A 6,101-nucleotide genomic window follows, 5' to 3' on the forward strand; every position below is an offset into this window, starting at 1 on the left:
TGGGGCTACGTCCTCCGAATGCATGACAGAAAGGGGAACAATTCATTACAAGAACCACATGGCTGATAATTTATATTACTTAATTAGGGTTTATATAGCACCCTCCAGTGCAACATGCCTAAACAGAAAGCAAATAAATGCAGAACAATTAAAATTTATTTATTGAGTAGAGAGGAGAGAACTTGCTTCAGAACACCAGGAAATAGGTTTAGTTAAAACAAACAATGAGATCCAGCAGCTGAACAGATCACCTACAGACATACATCCACCATACATTAATGAGGTGTGCTGTTCAGCATTTGTCATTGAGGTCCTAGGATTGGATTCAGTGTACTGGATTCAGCTGAAACACAGAATTAATTTGGAAGTGATGTATCAGGGTTCTGTAATTCAGGTCTCTGTACTGCTACCCTTAGTCGAATTCTCTAAAAACTTGCAGGTCTTGCTGTTAGTCTTAGTAGGAAGGTTCTCACTATTTTACATACATCTTGGTATCTTAAAACAGAAACATTGTATTATAGTATAGTGCAGTCTAAGAGCAGTAAGAGTAGGGAACAAAAATTGAAAGAAGCCTGCAAACCCCAAATGAAGCGTAAAAGCTGTCTTTTGGACAAAATTTGGAAGATTACTAATTCTACTGCATTGTGGTGAACAGTCTCCGTCAAACAGTGACACTACTAAAAAGATACTGAAAGGATTTTAACAACAGTGTTTTGACTTTCTGGAATGACTAATAACATTTAAGTGAAGACAAGGAAACACCATAAGGACTTAGTGCTGCTATTTTTATTCCTAAAATGGCATTCCAACGTTTCATAAGAAATAACTTTGCAAGACTGTAAGAACTGTTAAATGCAAAGGGAATCTATGCTGCTCCCCAGCTTCTGTGTTGAGAATTTGTGCAAGACCAAACAAAAAGAAGCAGTTTCACTTTTAATCCTCCCCAGACAGAGCAATTTTCTCAGATTTTTGTACCTGAATTCAGAATACAATCAGATTTCTTACCTGACAGTAATACCTGTCAAGCAGCTGCACAAAACCTGAAACACTCTGGCTTTCTGCACAGCTCTTGCATCAACCTGGAATCTCAAAGCATCAGTCCCAGTACTAAGGGAAGCTGTCCCTGCCAGCAGTGTGCCATCCACTCAGCTGCTGGTGTCACTGGTATGTGGTGTCATCTGCTGTTACTTTCCCATCTAGACTAGATCTTTAATTCAAGAGAATGAAAAACCATGTTCACACACGGTAATGGTGTTAGAAGATTTACTATGGCAGCTTTTCTGGGAAGCCTGTTGTAAGAAATAAATTGCAATGTGACTAGCAGCAGTGAACTTACCACTCTTAAGAATTATATCTTGGTGATTCCTGTGAAGGTATGACAAGTCAACAAGATAAACACAACCATTTCCCTTTACTTGTTAAATTGGCTTCACCCATTCTGCATAGAAGATACTCTGTAACAGGAATAAGTAGCAAGGCAATACCTGAATTATCTTGTTCTCAGTTACAAAAGTAATGATAAAGCCTAAATTTTAAAATAATTTACTTGTTTTAATCTCTTCACTACAAAACAATGTGAAGAGACTAGACAGATGCTTGCTATCCCAATTTAATCTAGAAAGTGGTACTGTTTTTCCACAGGAAAAAACAGTTCTGAAAGCTTCAAGATAATTTGTATTTAATGTTGAAACACAAATACATTTAGAGTAAAAGCTTGAAGAAGTACTTTAAAATGGCAACTTTAGATGTAAGACAGGCCACTGCTAAGTAGCTGAAAGCCATTATATCTTTTTTAAAATTATTTTTGTATTGTTCACTATCCCAGATAACCGAGTATATGCTCCAAATGACAGTAAAATTGAGTAGAAAATAAAATTAAATACCTAGTTTACTTGACAGCATGCCTTTCAAGATTGCTATTTTAGATCTCCAATATCCAGAAGTTACTATTCAGTAACTGAAAGAATTATATATGTGTCACATATAGTATTTTGAAGTGTGCCTTTTTAACTGCTTCTATTGAGAACATTGTCATTTACCTGGAAGGGAACAATGACAGAAGAAAGGATTTCCCACTAAAAGCAATTCTGATCAAAGAATTCTACATTCTTCTACTCTGAAGCCTGTTACCACCTAAAATTACAGTTTGACTTGCCAAATCCTTTTTTTTTTCTCCTCTGATTTATCAAGGACTTTCTCCAAAATCAGTACATGTCTTTGAGCAATCCATTTTATTTTCTGAGGCACTGTCACCATTGTAAAAGCGGTCTGATCAAAAGAACTTTTCTCTCCCTATCAGACTTTCTGGAAATAAAAGACCTGCTTTCAAACAAGTGAAAAATCTGAAAAATTCTGAAAGATACAAGCAGTTGAAACCCGTAGGTTGGAAAGGAAACATGAGAAAAATTCCTATGCCTACCACGCTTCATAGAGTGGAGGTTTTGATATATTCTTATCATTGTACTAATTGCATAACAAATTATTCTTAGCCAAGCCTTAGCTTGTGTTCCCTATGCCATTTCATAGTCAGGATTCATTTTAAGAGTGACTACATAGCCTAGATCACAGAAATGCAGAATGCCAGCTGCTACACAAAGAGGCATTTTACCATGATGAAAAGTCTATCAGCACCGTTTCTGCCAATGTTCCCATTCAAATACAGTTTTAAGCAAGGACTTCAAATGTAAATGTACCATGAATAATTATGGGGCAGTTTACATCAGTGCTAGTGCAACACTGACTAGGAATTTGTCATATTTCTATTCCAGAAGAGCTTTCAGCTCTCTTCTAGAAGTTTGCTTTGCAACTGTGTGTAACAAACCCATTTTCCAAGAGGAGCCTAAATTGATAAAAGATTGGTGGGTGGTTGAGAAGTATTTACAAGATGGATAATTACCCACTGATATTATCTCAGATGCTCCTATGTTGCACAGGAAGTGGAGATGTTTCCCTTGTAAGGACTGTGAAGCTGGGGGTGAGGCGGGGGTGTCTGCTTTTAACAGTAGAAGGAAGGACTGGTAGGAACAGCAGGTTCCTCACATGCAAAACAACAGTTTGTAAATAGAAAAACCTAAAGTAACAGTGAACAGCTTCCTGAGAAGGGAGGGGACAGGAAGCGGGCATTGTGAAAAACACCATAGGGAAGAACCGCGTGCAAGAGGACAATGAGAGCAAAAACCAAGAAAGCAACAGACCATGAAAGCTGGGCCAGCTGAAAACCTCCCATCCCAGCTGGTCACAGGGTGTTCCTGAAGGAAAACACTGCATGCCAGGTAAGGAAGAAACTGCCAGCAGACAGGAATGTGCAGCACAGGTCTGTGTTTTAAGGGTGTGCAAACCTGGGGGATTGTCCATGCATTGTATCAGAGAAAACTGACTGGAATAACAGCTCGGAACTGTTAAGTGCTCCTGTTACTGTTCCCCATACAAACAGTGCTTGGAAAAATTGTAGATGAAGCAGGAGCATCTCCCACCCAAACCCGTGCTTCACATCATTCCACTGAAAGCTCAGCCCAGTTTCTCAGGTTTTGGCTACAACATTTCTATACTTTGTGTCCTGAGCACCAGGAAGCCCAGCGCTGCCATCAGTGGGATGGACAGTTCCCTGTGGAAGGGGACCCATAAGGATCCAGTCCAACTCCAGGTCCGGCACAGGACATGCCAAGACTCACACCATGTGTTTTCCAAACACTTCTTGAAGAGCTGAGTGCTGTCTGCTTCTGCCTCTTCCTTTTACAGGTGTACTGAGGGAGCACATCACCGGCCCTCACACAAACAGCTGATGATCAGGAGAGGACAGTTACCAACAGGAACCCACAAATCACTAAACACTGCTCAGTGGTAGGAGGACCACTGATGATAGGGTACAAATTAATATCTTACTGTCACTCTTAGCAGTGGAAATGGCAGAAGTTCCTTTTGTAGTGTTATGGCTGACAAGCTTTGTCAGGAGCAAGCAAAAATTGGAGGATGTTCTTCAGCCTCCATGAGCTGTGGACTGACAGTGTTAATGGATAACAGAGAAGGGCAGAGATTCACCTGGCTGTGAGGGTTTGGGGCACATACCACAATTTAAGGATTGGCAAAAAGCCTGTGCTTTCTGTGACCTGCTAACACTGAGCTGTAGTGTTCCTCTGCATCCATGTGGATGCCATGTTCATATTACATCTAGTAAAAACTTAATCCTAATCCAGGAGGGATAAAACTAGACACAAGGAAAGAAAGGATAATGAGGAAAGCAAGGGAAAAGGAAGTTTAAAATGAAGCATAAGGAGAAAAGGAATCCAGCCTGTTATATAGCAACAAGAAGAAATACATTTAAGGAATTTTAAAAGACAAGCTGAAGAGGGAAAAACCACTACCAAAGAAAGGTAGTACACCCAGAAGAAAATACTTATGTTTTTACTTACTAAATCATCTGGATTACTACTCCGAAGTTCTTATATTTTAATTTAATTGAAAGGGAAATGCTTAGAGAAAATGAAAGCTTTTCCTCTAAGCGATAGAAAATAATACCAGATAATTAAAAATTATGTTTTATAATAAGACGTTCCTCCTAGCAGCCTCTTCTAACTGTTGGTGATGGACTGTGGGACAATAACTTCAATATACCCCAATGTGACCCTTTTAAAAGTATAGAATCACACGTATTTTTCTCCATAAAGTAGAATTTATCCTCTGCTGCATTTGTTAACTTTATTGAAGGATCATTCCAGGAACTACTCTTACTACTGAGGTTTATGTAAACTATTTGAGAGGTACAAATGGGTATCACAACTACCAATATAGATTTATGTTGAAACAGCCAGGTAGGGTACTTCTTCCGGTCCAGGTAGCAGTTATAGTCTGCATTAACCTTTTTGAAGCCACTGTTTGTAAAATAACAATAGGATACTGTAAGGCTATGTAGAGCAGTGAAGGCTTCATAAAACATTAGACATCTGCTGGGATAATCGGGGCCCATTTCCTCAGGGCTACCTATTAGAAATATTATTGATTGGAGACCCCAGTCCTTACTGCCCCTCAGCTGCGGGGGCAAGGCAGTGTCATGGGTGCAGAGGAGGATCAGAGGTGCAGAGAGGAGACCAGCCATGCCTGCTGCACGAGCCTTTTTGATCTCCAAGGCATACTGCAAATAATGCCTTTGTCCCCCCGCTTCCTTTGTTTTACTGTAAAAAAATCAAAACCACAGATAACCAAGCGAACAAAACCAAAACAATCCCCCGAACCTGTGTATTTTGCCCGCATTTATAACTGCCTGGAGGACTTTCCGAAGGATCGGATGACAAAGGGGGAGCAGGAGAACGTGTTTCCCGAGCGGGCCCGCACGTGCTCCCCTCACAAAGGGCCGGTCTGCGCCAAGGCCTCATGGCTGCAGCCCCGCGCCTCCGCCGCTGGTTCCTCTCCGCTGCTGGCATCTCTCACGTCAGCGGCTCAAATGGCTTTTTCCCTCCCCCTTTTTGTGCCGGCCATTCTCCCCTCTGCAGCTCTGCCTCGTTAGCTATTTTGAGCCACGCTTGGTGTCTCCATGGCAGCAGTCCATTCACCAGCTAATAATGAAATAAAAATTAAAGTGGTGGGGAGGTATGGAGCTGAGAAGAACCGGAGACTTCCACACAGCTATAGTCTCACGGCCCTCGCTCCGTGCCACACGGCACGGGCAGCGAGGCGTAGGGCAGGATCCTCGTTCGGAAACACGGGGGGTCAGCGCAGCAGAATTCACGCTCCCAAGGATGCCTTTGGGAAACGGTGCCCCGTCCCTCGAGCCCTCAGCATCCCAGCCGCTCCCAGCGGCCGTGCTGCGGGCGCGGAGGAGGCAGCGGGGAAGGGAGGCAGGGCCATCGGGGGCGGGGGTGCCCCCGGGGGTCTCCCGGCCCCCCCGCCCCGCTCCCCTCACCTGACCCGCGCCCGGAATCTGCCCCGCCACCACGGAGACACGGCCCGGCCAATCAGCGCGCACGGCACCCATCACCATGGCAACGCGCCGGCCAATCCGCGGCCGGCTCCCCGGCCTGGCCCCGCCCCGTACCCGCTCCCCCGCGGGGCGGTGCTACACTTGTCAAAGCAGTGGGCGGGGCCGGCGGAGGGCGAGCGGCCAATCA

This window comes from Passer montanus, unplaced genomic scaffold (assembly GCF_014805655.1).
Source record: "Passer montanus isolate IOZ18808 unplaced genomic scaffold, ASM1480565v1 scaffold12, whole genome shotgun sequence".
NCBI classification, from domain to species: domain Eukaryota; kingdom Metazoa; phylum Chordata; class Aves; order Passeriformes; family Passeridae; genus Passer; species Passer montanus.